This window comes from Pteropus alecto, unplaced genomic scaffold (assembly GCF_000325575.1).
Source record: "Pteropus alecto unplaced genomic scaffold, ASM32557v1 scaffold25, whole genome shotgun sequence".
Classification (NCBI taxonomy): Eukaryota; Metazoa; Chordata; class Mammalia; order Chiroptera; family Pteropodidae; genus Pteropus; species Pteropus alecto.
This window is the reverse complement of record NW_006441955.1, coordinates 34,417,167-34,432,842: the sequence shown is the minus strand read 5'-3', so window position 1 is coordinate 34,432,842 and position 15,676 is coordinate 34,417,167. Positions and strand designations below refer to the sequence as shown.

Genomic DNA, 15,676 nt, shown 5'->3' with positions numbered 1-15,676 from the left:
ATGAAATTCATCAGAACTCTAATATCATTAATTAAAAAGAATTTATGTTTTTTTAATAAAATACTTCATGTTTTAGCTCCTTTATTCTTCCACCAAATGTGATTATGTGGGGGCTGAAGGGAATTCAGGTTAATATGTTGACACACTTAACAATGCAGGGTCATGTTGCACAATACGCTTCACTGGTTTAGTTCAGTACACCCCCTGACAGGGCCTAATCATTCCCTGCCCTTAAGAGAGGATTTTAATTACTGCTCTGTATGCAAGTTTGCCAGCATTAAATTGAGACATAATTAGGCCTCTGAATTTTAATAATTGTCCTAGCTAATTGGGCAGACAAGTACGTTATGCAGCATGGCGTGATTAGATAATTAGTATTTCCAAATGACAAAATTGGGCTCTTGATTACAAATTCTACATGAAGGGGGAAAAAGGTAGCAAGGAGATCTTTACAAGTCTATTAAGGGAAAGTTTAGCAATGTTGATAATTTACAGTCCATTAGGAAGCAACATTTCATTCTCAGAGCTAGGGGTCTGGGACAAGGGCCTCTGGCCAACTCTGTCTTCCACTTAAGGTTCCCCCTCCAACCCCCACCCAGGTTCTCTGCTTTCTCTGAGTCTGCTGCATCTACCCTCCCCCTTTCCCCATGCTTAGCAGTCACCACTGACCGTGGGTAAGATCTTTAACTAGACACCAGATGGCAGGTGGTAGCTCTGAAAAAGAAATCAAAAGACATAGGAAGGGTAGAACAGAAAAGGGTAATCTATCCAGGTTGGGGTATAAGTATCTCTTGTGTCTTTCCCTTGCAAACAGCTGTTCTTTAATTCTTCTCCTAGAATTCACTACTTTGATTGTATCATCAGCTCCACTAAAATCTTTTTGGTGGAAAATCTTAGATAGACATCTTAAATTTGGAGGTATTATTTTGTTGGTGTGAAGAGCTTGGGTATTGGAGACTGATCTGGGTTTGAGATTATCACTAGGAGTGTGACCTTTGTTAAGTTACTTAATCTTGATAAATCTCAGTTTTCTTATTGGCAAAATGAAGAACCTTCCCACATAAGATTATTGATAGGATTCAATAAAGTAATGCATGTAATACAAAGCGCAGTGCCTGGCATGGAGTAACTGTTCAATAAATATTAGCTATTCAATGCAAATAAAATCAATAATGTTGGAAGGTACAGTATGAAGGTGCAGGGTCTGGCTCTTTGCTATGCCAGTACTCAAATGAGGCAAGCGTCAGTAAACCCTTTGCCTTCTGAGAGAACAACATGGTGCCCATTTCTGCTGTGGGAAGCCCAATGGCAATAGCTGCCCTACAGTTCAAATACCCAACCAGATTTTCTTTCTCTCCATTCTTCACAGGTTGGCATTGCAGACAAAACCTGCCATGCAGAAATCATGGGGGCAGTTAACCTAAGAAGTTTGTGGTGTAAACTCTGCATCTTACCCCCTACACCTTGTGACTCACTCTCCACAAATATCAGTTTATTGCCCATAGAGGCATACTTCTGGCTGCTAAACTTTTCTCACAATTAATAATCAGTAGGCTGGGCTCTAGAGCTATGATTTTCAGGCAAAAGGAATATTAACTGGATACAAACCAGAAACCATCTAAAAATGATTTATAGGTGATTGGTGGATGTCACTGTGATGATAGGGAAAACTCAGAAGTTCTGGATATATATTCATGACCATTGAGAATGACTAAAAGGAAGAAAAAACAAACAATGTCTCCATGGCTTGGTCCAGTCAAGACAGCCTACCAGACTGGAAGAGAATTTCTTATGACTTTCTCAGAACTTTGTGCCATCTCATCTATGTATGATGGAAGCATTCTGGCAGAGATTCCAATTCAGAACGCACCGTTCTCTCCATGGGTAAACTATATATCACCCTGGAATAATCTACAGTACATAATACCTAAATAGCAGAGGGAGGGGGAGAACACCCTGAGACCCAAGAAAGAACAGAAACTTAAGTATAGAATCCAAACATTTTGCTGGAAGCTTAGATGCATAGAGTAAGATATTATTCTTCGGGATAGGAATGAAGAAAGACAGAGTGAGTGATCCTTACGCCTGATCTGTATTTACACAGTAAGAAAACCTCTCCTCTTGGGGAGGCGAGTCTGGCTTGCCGTTGTTCACAAGGACGCTGCTCATGGAGTCACACGCGTGGCCAAAAGAGTCATTGCAGAGTTCTCACCCTCACTGCACTTTCCAAAGTTGCCAAGGGGAAACATCACCCTCGGCGAGAGGGCGGGAAAGGTAATAACTGTCATTGGGATTTTTTTCTCCCTGCCACACAATGCTGGAGCTTTTCTCCCTCTTTATGAAGAAATGCGTTTATGACTGGTCGCTCAACACCTTGTTGGTTTTGACTGCAGAAAACACACCTTATAAATATACGATAACTATCCTGTAATAGAGAGTGTGACAATTTACTTCACAGTGCGATTCGGGCTGCTAATTGATCGTTTCAGTCCAGAGACGATTCGGAATAAATTATAGCCATCAGGATATCACAGCTCATTTTGGTGGAAGGATCTCCTCGTCGTTTGGCGTTGTCTCTGGGAAAGCCGATTATACCCAGAGGGCTGAGAGTAGAGGAGGGAGCCGGCAGGAGAAAAAGTGGCCGAGGGGCGGGGCTGGCGGGACGAGATAGCGTCGATTACAACTACACCAGTATCTTCTCTCCATTTTTATTTAGTTTTTGTCGGGGTGGGGGGGGGGGGCTTTATTTTTTATTCACTTCATACTGCCGGACGGTAGGGGCCTCCCTTCTGAAGAGGCGGTGCGGGCGCTATCCGCTGGGGCTGCGCTCCGCGGCGTGAGTCTGCGCGTCCTTCCCCGCGAGGTCCCTTCGCGGCCCGGCCTAGTGTGAGTATTCCCCACCCGCTCTCCTCCTCCTGCAGGCGGCAGCGCCCGTTCATTTGAGGTGAGAGTCTCCCTCGGGCCGCGGGCCCTGCGTAGGGGCGGGGGTGCTCGCGTGCGCGGGATCTCGCCTGGCGCTTGAGGCTTCCCGCCGCGGGAGCGGACGTGGTAACGCGGCGCGCTGCTGTCTGAGCTCCGGAAGCGGGAGTAGCAAGGCGCGGAGGCACCGCGGCCCTGTGGGAGTTTTGTGTGCAGATGAGCCCCCGCGGTCCGGGGGACTCTGGTTCTCACGCCGCAGTTGGGGAGGGGGCTTGTGGAGAGACCCAGCCTCGGAGGGAACTTGCCCACAGCAAACCCCAGGGGAGGGCGAGGAGAGAGCGGGCCGGCTGGGCTTCGTCGTCAGGTGCTGCCGGGTCGCCCGGACGCGGGGTCGCGTGGGCGGCGGGTCACGCGATGTGGAATCAGGGAGAACGGCGGTCTGAAAGCGGTGACGAGAACGCCACCCCGGAGCCGGGAACGCTTCGCGAGGCCGAGCCAGCAGACCCGATCCTGACCCACCCATCTGTCGGGTCTGGTTCCCCAGCCCGCCTCAGGGACTGTCGCGCCCTCCAGCCCCTCGCCTCTGTCATTTCCAAGCAAAGTGTGTGCCATTGAGTGATGGTCATGGAAAAGAGACACCCAAAGGCTTCTCCCTGAACGGGATTCGAATTAAAAAATATATATATATATATATATATATATGTGTGTGTGTGTGTGTGTGTGTGTTTTTTCTACTCCTGAGGCGGGCGCTTGCCTGTTTGCCCCCTTTCCACCCACGTGACCTCCGTGCAACTTTCATTCCCTTCTTAAGTTAAAGCTTAAGAAGGCTTGAGGCCCTTCAGCTCACACATAGCATAGCTCCCTATCCCGATTGCTTAAAGTCGTGTCTCGCAAACTGTTCTTAGTTTTTTAGTCCTCTGTCACGCTAATACATTATATCAATCTAGGGCACGGATGTTTCTGTGCAGGCGATTTTGACAGCAATCATCATACCAAGCTATTATGAAGTGTGATGTCAGTGCGTTCTGGAGGATGGATAATATATAAGCCCCTTCTTGACACGCTATCTTGCAAGGAAACATTTGAGACCATCAGTAAGAGGCATTTTAATTCACACACCAAAAATATTTTGTTTGGTTGACATCTTTCAAAATGCTGAAAGAGGTAGTAGCATTTATCATTTTGTAGGTATTTATCAGTACTCGCAAAAGTCCCCATAGGAAGGAGGAGGGTTTTGTCTTATTCCTGTTCTATCAGATACACTGAGGAACAGAGATGTTATGTGACCTACCAAATAGTCTTATAGTAAGTCAGTGAGAGAGCTCTGATATCAGACCAAACATACTGGAATAATTGGAAAACTGAGGAAACTAGGTATGTTTATACTTCTATTGTGAAAGATAGTCATCTGCTAGCTTAAATAAGAAAACATGCTTTTAGTACAAGTACTGGATGTGTGAAATGATGAATTTATCTCAGGTATGGAAGTCAGGTAATTTTCTGTAGAACTTTAGTCTTAATGATTACTACTGACTCATGGGTATTAAAGTTTAATTATATCAGGAGTCACTTGAAACCAATGATTAAATTCAAAACTATGGCTAGGGCCCTAATGAATGAATTCTAAGATCTAAAGTAATCCAAATCTAAGCAGATGCTTTAGACTTGATATTATATAAGAGTTAGAAGTTATATTTACAGAGACCAAATCCTGTGGGGGTTAATTTTACAATGGATTTCCTATATGTTGACCCAACATATGGTTTTCTTTTCCTCCATACATTAATTCAGTAAGCATTTATTCATTACCTATTATAGATCCTCCACTTCACTTTGAGATTGAACATGATCCCTACAGGCATTTAATAAATAATTCTTTAAAATGCAACTAAAACTAGATCCAAGAAACCCAAGGAATATTATTATGAAGGATTTAAAAACTATAGCCTTTGATTGTACAAATGGAAAGTTTTAGTGACTACTCTCAAGTAGTAAGTTAAGGGGAGGAAATAAATTAGAAATCAGTTTTTGCCAGCCTGTGCCCTGTTCACAGTACCATGTTTTCTTCCCTTTAAAACGTAAACACAAAGTTTAAAGGAGTTACGCGATTGAAGAGATTTATGATATTCTTTTAATTATTTTAGAATATAAAGTTTTCCTAAAATGATCTTATTCTTTATATGGTGTACTGGACTCTGGTTTTTATGTGAGTGGAAATGCTATATTTTTAGTTAAAATCAAAACCACATTATTTTCTTTTTTTCTCCCAAGCTGAAGTAAGAATTGCCTGCCATTAAATTAAGCAAACAAAACATATCCCAAGTAGTCACAAGTACACCTGGCCAAAATTCATTGGTTTAATACAAATAGAAAAACGTGGCCAATATGTTTATCCCAGTTATATGTACTTCTGATTTTTTTCTTGGATAATGCTTGAAATCATTCACAGCAATGCCTAGATCCTTGAATAAAAACATTTTTTTGTGTGCGTGAAATCTGTAAGATGTGCCTAAAGAATGTAAAATTTTTGAAGTATAATAATAGAAATGAAGATGTTAAGAGTAATTTATCCTTAATCCTAATGTACTGTAGGGCTGAAACTATATACTCAAGATATGACTATACATTAATATAGTATATATATAGTCAACTATAGTCAAATGTATAGCAACAAATATGTTCATGTCTTTCACCCCAGATTTAGGCTGGATGTAGAGATTAACAAAGTTTGAACTGAGATAAAAAGAACATCCTTATTTCAACCAGTCATAAGATCTGGAACTTTGAGTTCTACCTGCTTTGATGAACTTGGTTATTGCTCAGAAATTAGGGAAGGGGACCTGCTGAGCCCTGGATACAGGTTTACAAATCTAACTAAAGGAATAGTAAACAAGATGGACCAATTCCAGATCTTTTCTGGGGAAAGACCCTGGACTTTGTCCATTACGTAGACAAAACAGCTCCAAAATTTTATGTTACCAAGTACAAGGGAGTATCAGGTACCCAGCAAACTCTCAATAAATGATGATAGTTGTGGAAAAACAAGTGACAGTGATGTTAGCCTTTCTTTTGAAATGGATAGCCTAACCATCGTGCCTGCTCATCTTCTGTAGATTTAAGAACTATCCAAATATTTCTTAATTTGAATCTAAATATTAAATTTTGTATATAGTGTTTATAGCTTCAGGACTGGAGTAGGAGTTCTTAGTATGTCTCAGTTATTTGTAATAGAAGTTTGGTTAGTGTAGCTGGAAGCCCATCTCTTCAGATAAAGAGGAATTTCCTGGTTTTAGATTTACAACATTCACATGTGGAGCCAGAATTTAGAAAAGATTGGAAATAACCCTGAGAACTGGGAAGTATCATGTGGTAGAAAGAATCCTGGACCAGGGATGGAGACTAGGTTTATCATGTACCGAATGGATTACTTGAGGCAAATTTTACTTTCCTCATAGGCAAAATGTATGTACTAGTGTGTACCACTACTAGTATGTACATTGCCAATGGGTCAGCTTGAAAGGGTGATTTTGAGCCTCATCCGAGATGAAGTGAATGGAAGGATTTGGTTTAGTAAGTGCTGTGCATGTACAAGGATTTTGTGTGCCACAACACAAGTTTTATGGATGAAAGTAAGAGTCAGAGTCCTTGAGCTGTCCAGATATTTAAACCAAAATGTAAATGAAGCTAGAAACCCCACTTTGGGAACTTGGGAGTATAGACTCGTTTTAGCATGGGTACTAGAGACAAGTGATAATTTAATCATTATTGCTCCTTTCTCAGACTCATGAGAGGTACCCTGTTGCCATGCAAGAAATTTTTTTTTTTTAAAACACTTCCTAAAGACCTGTTGGCTATAAAGAAACCTGCTAGCTCACTTAATACCATCAAGTTCCAGATCTTCAGCACTTGTGCCAAAGGGACAATCTCCATGTGGGGGGAAAGTAGACTTCTAGGCCTTGATTCTTATACTCTCAGAAGTTCTTTCCGTAGAGATTCATTAATCTCATACCACTTTTGTGTCTTAGAAGAGAACAAGAAGCTGGCTGGAGTTTCATATATTGGTTTAATTGGTCAGCTGTGAACATTTTTTGCAATTGTTATTCTTACCACAGCAGCAACCCATTTTTGCTGCAGAGACAGCAAGACCTCCCTCCAACTCCCTTTGCAGGCCATTTTAAAAAATTAACACCTGTGTCTTTTATTTTCTCCTACTTTCCTCTATATAAAAGGTACAGAGGCTGCTGTGGCAAGGGCACTGTATCCCTCTTTCCCACAGAAACACCAGTACAGATATAGCATCATTGGTTCCTACTAACATGAGGCATGGCTCCTAGAGAGAAGGGGATGATGGATGGGTTGGTCTGGGATATTATGGAATGATATACACTCATCCTTTCTTCTGTTCAGTTTCAGAATCTGCCCTACTGAGGAGTAAAAACAGTGCCCTTTGTCTAAAGACATTGTTACCAGGTTGCTTTCTGGAGTTTTGTTGAGTATCCTCCACACGATAACACTTTATAAATTCACATTGCGTGAAGCATAGTGTATTTGAATCAGTACAGTATATTGGCCAAAGAAAAGGGGCATTCAGTTCAGACAATCTGTTTGAATATCAGATCATCTACTTGCTGAGTGGCTTGGGCAAGTTTCTTTATCTCTCTGAGCCTCAATTTCTTTATCTGCAAAATGACAATAATAATAGTATCTACTATTAAGGATTGTTGTGCATGAAGTGTGTGCTTAACAAATGTGAGCTATATTATTAGGCTCTGGAGAGTGAGAAATACAAGGCAAATTCCCATTTTCAAGGAACTTACAGTATAATTGGAAGGGAATTATACTGTAAGGCAGAGAATGGGAGTGCCAACTATGTGCTGCAGATAGTAAAGCAATCTGCCAGTGACTAGGATGATGGTGAAAGGTTTCAAGATAGAGGTGGGAATTTCTCTCTGGGATTTGTAAGCTGAGTGGGATTCAGATATACATAGTAGAGCTGAAAGGCATCCCAGATGGCAAAGGGAAGGAGTGATGAGAACACACGGCACAGCAGGGGTGGGAGTATGCCAGAGTGGAAAGTAAACCAGCATTTGAGCCAGATAAGCATAAGAATCCTGTCTCTGCTGTGAGATCTTCGTTGGACAAGTACCTTAATTTCTTTAGTCTCAGTTTCTACAGTCTTATAATCATATCTCACTAAATCAAAAGACTTAAATTAGGTGATGTTTATAATGCCTAACATGGTGCCTGGCACCTAACAAGTGTTCAATAAAATGAAGATAATTCATGTGGTGTTTTTAGTGGGAGAGCTGTCTGCCTGAAGAGCTGTGTTGCTTTGTGTAGGCCAACAGTGGGAAACAAACTAGAAATGGCCAATTAATGACTATGGGGAGGGTGGAGAGGAGGATTAAAGGTAATTTAGGGAGCTGGACCTGTTATAGGGTATCAGAGCTATCAAGGTTTTTCAGTAAAGTGGGGGTTTAGGATGGTTAATCTCAAGGTGCTATGAGGGCTATTTTGAAGGTAGGAAGAAATTTACTCAAGCACGTGTAAGGTGGTACAGATCTAGATTAGGATAGTGGCTACATTACCAGACCTGGCTGATGTGGTCTCTTTAAAGTTTCTTTCATAAAAGGAGCTTAGGGTTCTGCAGTGTGGAGTTAGGGAAATTTTGTTTTGTTTTGATTTGATTTGTAGACTCCTAATATTTAGTGTCAGTTTTCCAGAATAAAACAACTGTACTATAGGTCCATAACTTTGGAAAATAGAACTCACTGACTATCCAGGGACTATAAAAGGTAGTAACTTTAATGCTAAGTAAACTCTAGAACTTGCTCCAGCTTATAAAATAGCTCTTTTTAAAAGTTCCTTTTCCCTTCCTGTTAATGCAGATAGGTGTGTACTCTTCCCTGGTGTTCAGGAAGGTACAGGTACAGATCATTTATAGCTGTATGGAGTTTGAGGTTAGAATTGTAGTACTAAGTCTCATTGGGTTAAATGGGGAGGATGCTCTCAAGCAAATAGTAATTTTGATGACTTTATTTGGTGACATTGTGATTTGAATGAGAAAATTCTATCTTCTCTCTGGAGTTTAAAAGTGATTTAATTAAACATACAAACCTAGGAAATAGTTTTGGAAACTAGAAAATTCTTTTGTATTGTCTCTCATTCTCTCCTAACCTCTCTTTTTTCTGTCCATAGTAGTTTTATAATGGAAGAATATATGGTAGGTAATTGTATTTGTAAAAAGAAAATCACACTGGTATATGGACACCAGTTTTAAAAATGTGAGGAAATCTCAACTGCCTATTACTGTTCAGTGGTAGGCTTTAAACATATTAAGTAGGAAAGGATAACTGCCCTACCACTGATTTCCTGAATTTTGCTGTTCTCTCATATGACTACAGGGATAACATGGTGTCACAATAGTTAATTGTGGCCATGCATTGCTTCTCTTGGAAGGAAAATACACATGCAAGGGGATTGTGCGTGGTGGTTGACAAAACACAGAAAGGAGGTAAATGACAAAGGAAAAAGCAGGCCCTGTGAGGTTATAGGCAAAGCAAGCTAGCTTAGTCTCGTCACTTCTATGCAGAGGCAAGGAGTGTATTTTATTTTCCTCTCCTGAGTTTATTTAAATCATCTGCTGGGGTGAGGGGTGAGGAGAAATCATGATGTTATAAGGCTGATTAAGATGCAAACATGCCGATTATATCCGGGTTCTGACACTCCTTTTCACTCCATCCTGGAAACAGAAGATTGCAAAAGAAACCTATTCCAAGAGAAGGAAGGGGAGAAAGCAAAAAACATTGACCCACTTTTTAATGAAAGATTTTCTGAATATATATTATTTTTACATTTCTCTTATCCATGCCACCCTAATAGATCATCCAGAGTAGCTCCTGGCTGAAACCCTGGCCAGAGAGTTCGGACCAGAGGCAGGTGGCATTGTACAGAGGGACAGATGCCGATGTCATAATTTTGCTGCAGGAACCTCATCAGAGACCAAGTCTCCCTTCCCACATGGATAGTGGGCATTGGACCTCAGAGAGGGCCTCAGTGCAGATTTTAGCCTTGTCCCTTTCTCTAACCCCTCTGCCTTCCGCTCCTGGAGTGGGATCTCTCTCTTTCCCCCCTTTTTTCAATTAAATGAATTAATTACCAGGCATTTAACTTTTTGCCAGACTCTTTCATTATGCTCAGAGTTGTTGCTGAGCGGCAAAGGGAAGTAATAACATTCGCAGTGAGGGGCAAATCCTGTTAATGAACAAATTAAAGTTCAAACAATGATTCAAGTTCACAACCTCTCTGTGGCTCTTCTCTTTTTAATAAGAGTTATACATGTTACTTTCCTCGCTCTTTTCTCCCTTTTATTACTTTTTAAGCTTTTCATCAACACTGCCAGGGCATATTTGAGACTCCCAACCTTTCAGCCCTGACAAGGACTCGAGCAGTTATAATCCTGTCTTAATTTGGCAACTTTTGTAAAACACATAAAGGGCCCAGGGTCACCTTTGGTCGCCAGGGCTCTGTGACCCTGTAGTTTCCACCTCCTGCCTGGGTTGCCTGGGCCTTTCCTCTGGGTTTGCATTCGACTTCCAGCAGCCAGGATCTTATGACTGAACTTCCTGCCGTGGGGCACAGCCTTGCAGGGCGGCCGCCAATATCTGAGCCCCGTTTTTCTCCTTTCCCTCTCCAGTGGCCTTTTCCACCCAGCTGGTTGCAGTGCTTGGAGAAAGGGGAGACTGAGGAGAGGGAGGGGCCTGGGGACTAAAACCTTTATGGGGAAAGGGGTTTGAAGTAGGAAAGATGCCTGCACCTCTCACCACTACCATTACCAAATACTCCTGCTCACCTAGCTGAGGGGACCATGGCTATTGAGGCTCAGAAAAGCCCAAGCCTCCTTGGCCCTGACTGGAGCCGAAGCTGGGCTCCAGACCCTGGCGGGAAGGAGCCTGTGAGGCATCTGGTGCCTGCCTACTTCTCCTTCTCCTTCCCCTCGATATCCCCCCCACCCCCCATGCTGTGGACTGCGTGGGGGTCTTTTCTACCTCCTCGCCTGGCTTCTCAACACCATCCCCTGAGCGTGGCTTGATATAATCACCATGACAACTGCAATCTAGGAGCATACACATAATAGAGATGAAATAGACAAAAGATTAGCATGCCATGAAAAGTACAATAAGTTTCTTATTTAGCATTTAGATAACTGTCTTTCCTTCGGAGCAAGCTTCAAAGTTGAAGCCAGTTTAGACCAAGAGGATTAATTCTTTCTCCCGCATGCTTCATTGAATCTCTCATTACCAAACTTTGTCTGTATTGATGTAAGATTTGATTGAAGATTAGAGCATTTAGCAAATCTTGCTTTTCTGCATGTATCAGGTCCTTTCAAGCACGGATCGCGGTGCCTGGTGGTCAATACCCTTACTTTTATCCAGTGTCTGCTTCATTTAAACTTAATCAACTCCATCAATGAACTGGAACAGGGAAACGTCCCTGTGGTAAGAATGTTGTGCTTTTGTGGGATAATTCTTTGCTCTTTCTCGATCCGTTGGCGTTAAACCTAAAATTGCACTATGATGAACTTTTTTTTTAATCAATATGATAATGACAATTGAGCCTGAACGCTCTGGTAGGACTTAGAGTAGAGCAGGATCTGGCCTCTATTACCAAAACAACTTCTGGTCCTGCGATAGTCTGCCTCCTTTTGTGTGGCTTTAATACCTTTTCTTCCCTGACATTGAATATTGCTCAAGCTGGAAAATGATGCATCTTTGTAGGGAAGGCTCGTATGTCACAGCCAGAAAGTGAAGCAGACCGATTGGTTGTGTGAATTATCTGACTTGCTGCAGTGAATTATTTGCACTGTTTCCCTACCTAGTCAACAAGTTCCTGAGGTATAGTAGAGATCAATCAAAACTGACAGCCTGTGTGTGAAGGCTTTACTGTGTAAATCTGGCGCACTCATCCTGGCCATGCCGGCCCTGGCATCTGTATATCATTTTTATACTGCTACCAGTAGAGCAATTTCAAAAGTATTTGCAAGGAAAATGCGTGTCCCCATCTGTTCCTGGAAGCATAAATGTGCCACCTTCAGAGGGTTTTCACTGGTAATCATATCTTTAATGATCAACAGACTAGTGATATATATTTTTCCATAAAATGGGGTTTTCTTCACTTTATTGTGATTGGCTAGAATAAATAGCTTTTCCATATGTTAGGGAGATAAAATATAAGATTAGCAGAGATCATTTGTTGGGTAGTAAACAAAAGAAACAATTCATTTCAAATAATCTTTGAAAAGAAGCCACAACAAAATTAAGTTGCAATAACAGCATCTGAGTTCCCAGATCAGAAACAGACCTTGTTCCTCCTTGGCAAAGGAGCCATTTAAGAGCAGAAACTCAGAGTGTTCTAGAGGACTCTGGTGGCTTATTCTCAGAGGCAAGGGAGGGAAGGAGCAGGGTAAGAAGGAGAGGGCAGAATAATACTTATTTGTTCTACTTCTGTTTTAAGGTCATATTTCCTTTCCCTTTATTTTACCCACTATTTGCTCACCCTCACTGCAGGATCCTGGGTAAGTTGGTGGGCCATGTGTTTAGAAAGCAGAAAAATGCCAACCTGCTGAATTCTCTTCAGGCCTACAAGGAGATGGGGATTGTTCATGTACTTTAACGTAAAAGTTGGTTTCCTCCTTAGGAGACTGTTCTTCTCCCACAGAAGAGGGTGACTTCAGAGGGTGGAACAGAGTAAGGGCCTTTACATGAAATTCTAAAGCCAGGCTAAAGGCTCCTGGAGTTAGCCAGTACCTGACAGAAAATCCCTAGGAAGTGTTCTTAATGATCTAATCTCACCTGTATAGTTTACAGACTGCAGTTACAATTGGGTGCTCACCACCACCTGGCTGCCCGACACACACCCATGCATGTGTTCTCCACACTCAGCAACCGAGAGCCCCTCTCTGTTTTTTTCAGATGCAGAAACTCAGTTCTGTTGATATTCTTGGTTCTTGGTGATATTTGGAAGCTTCTGCTCTAGGAACAGGTTGTAACTGCCTGCTCAGGAATCTCTACTTCTCCTTTGTTTCCAGGGTCAGGAGAGAACCCCTTTTCACAAAAGACTAACATTAGTTGCAAGACACCTGAATCTGAACGATGCCTTCAGCCCTTGAGCTCTCCAGAAAATAAGTGCAGAGCTAGTTAGGCCTGTTTTCTACAAGTCGAGATTTAAGAATGAGAAGCGGGGTGAGAAAGGTTCTCTCTAAACATTGGTTAACTGTTAATTTGGTCCTTTATTCTTTACTGTATGTATTGTTACTGACTTTTTTCCTTGGGATAATGGGAGGAAAGCCCCATCTTTTCTGTATATCTTACCCCTCTCCACCATATTCTACAGAATTTTTTGCTCTCTCCAAATGCTTACTGTTCTCACTGTGTTAGTTTCAAAGTGGGAGACTGGTCCCAAGAAGAAAATCTCTGTTAGCATCTTAGACTTAACTTGTGTTATTTTCTGGCCCCAGTGAGGCTTAGGAACATCTAATAGGACAGTAGAAAAACACCTTACCCCAGGCCTATGGCCAGAAGAAGATGAGAAAGCCACTGTCAAATGTGGCTTCACATTGTATTGTGATACACTGTAGATTTCAGTCTTCAGTGAATTTTCTTGCTATGAGGAAGTTCTGGCACGTGTTATGTATGAAACATGATTTGCACGCAATTCAAAAAACCGAATTTCTGATTTCTGTGTATTTTAGTTTGAAACTCATTTAGCATTGAATTTCTGTTGTTTTCTTAAAATGAAAGGAAGTAAAAAACCTTACTAACTGATTTTGTGTGGAAGAAATAAATCTGAGTTTTACTCCTCTTGTCCAGGAGGATGAGAGGCTGTTGCTACTATAGTTGGGATGTTTCCCACTCCATCCTTCTGTTCCCCCGGGGGTCGTGTCTTACACATGAGCCTCTGCCAGAAATATTGCTTTCCACACCACAGTAGAAGACATCTGCAGAGCTTGCCTTTGGGTCTCTGGTTGACCGAGGCTCTGAACCACAGAACTGCATGCATCCAAGGTTTTCCTAAACCCTAGATTGGAGTCATTTGCAGTACATAGACCTTTGCTGCTTCAAAACCACAGACCCTGTACACATATACTTCCATAGCAGAGACGGAAGTCTTGGCAACTATAGGACAAAGATTGGAAATTTTAAAAACACACACTGTGTTCAAGGTTAAAATTAATTGCACTGACAATGCTATCTTTTTCCCTCCACAGACTTAACTGCTACCAAGCAACCTTATCAGTCTGGGCTTATTTCAATGAAAATGCACTTAATTCCAGAAAAACTACTAGATATCTATATGTAACAATATTATTTGTTAACCAATTTTATGAAAACAAAAAGCCCTCCCACTTTTGAGAAGAATATTGAACCCAAACTCTATTTCAGATATTTAAAAACATGTAAGTTAATAGTGTTAATTTCCACATACTGCCTCATGATTGTAATGTGAATAAGTATGTGGTACTATTTGTATTTTAGATGCTCCTTAACCAGACAGGGAGGGCATTTTGGAAGGAAATTCAGTTTTTTGTTGTTGTTGTTTTAATAAGCTTAAGGCTCTTTTGATTAAGGAAAATAAACTAATAGTTAAGACAAAATGAACTTTTAAATTTTGGTATCAGTCAAGTTAAATTACCGATCAAATGCCCCCTGGATCTTAAAAATGAAAAGGTGTTTAAAGTTTATCAGAAATGAAAAATTGAGAGGAATGAAGTTTCTTTCTTGTTCTCCCTCACTCTAACAGCACAGTAGTAATAGTTTGGGTTACTCCTGGCTTTTATTGGGGATTTTCATCTTGTTCCAGAAGGAAATAGCAGGAAGGCAACTTGTATAGTTAATAGTCACATTCTAACGAATGAAATTTCCGGGCAGAATTTCTACACTCACCCTTGTCTCTGGACAGTGTAAAGGGATGTTTTAATTTGGAGTCAGAACAACTAGGTTAATATCTGGAGACATTCCTCCACCCCCCCGCCACCCCTTTGGGAGAAATGGGAGGAGAAAGGAAGAAAAATTAGTTTTACTCAGCGGCCAAAGGACTATTCCAGGAGTCAATGAGGTAGGGAAATTTGAATTTCGAGGCAGTGCTTTTCTGCTAGCCCACTGCATAATAATCTCGGAGCTAGTCACCTTGGGAGTGGGTAGCCGGTGGTCGCTATCAGATCCCAGTCTCTCCTACCTCTTCTCAGTTGGCTTTTGCCCTAAGACTTCAGGTACTTTCTTCCTAGATTCCCCTCCCCCACCCCAACGCAGACGTCAAGGGGCGCGACAGCTGTTTCGAGAATCCCTCCGGGCGTTCAGGATCCGGGTTTAGGCGCCTTTCACCGCTCGGAGCAGTTGGATGAAGGCCGTCCGTGGCCGAGGCCTCCGGGGCACGTGACCCGAGAGCTGCGCCCGGGAGCCGTCCTGGGTAACGCTAGACCAAGCAGCCTGGAGGCGCGACTCCGCTGCTCTTGTGCCCGACGCCTCTGGCAAACCTGGCCTCGAGCGCGGCGGCCTTCCCACCCTGAACCCAGGGTCGACCTGACCCTGGGAATATGGTGTCTACTCGAGGACGCACCCTCCCCAGGCGAGGGTGGGGTCGCCCTTCTGCACCAGAGAGGCTGGTTTGAGTGCACAGACGAGTCGCCAGTTAGCATTCGCCGCTTGTTAATCTAAGATAGATGCGCGGGAAATGGATGAAATAGGAACTGCGCCCTTCC

The 15,676-nt window shown here is 42.2% G+C and overlaps 1 long non-coding RNA gene across 5 annotated transcripts in view; it reads left to right on the top strand.

Moving 5' to 3' along the window:
* Nucleotides 1-2,763: 2,763 nt before the first annotated feature.
* Nucleotides 2,764-15,676, top strand: part of LOC107196205 — a 53,556-nt gene continuing 40,643 nt past the window's right edge. For 3 of the 5 annotated variants that reach the window (XR_001517577.2, XR_003048567.1, XR_003048565.1), the window contains exon 1: nucleotides 2,770-2,944. This is a non-coding gene — a long non-coding RNA (uncharacterized LOC107196205). Of the gene's footprint in view, nucleotides 2,945-15,676 lie in introns of all 5 variants that reach the window. The other 2 variants (XR_001517578.2, XR_003048566.1) reach the window with 2 other exon arrangements.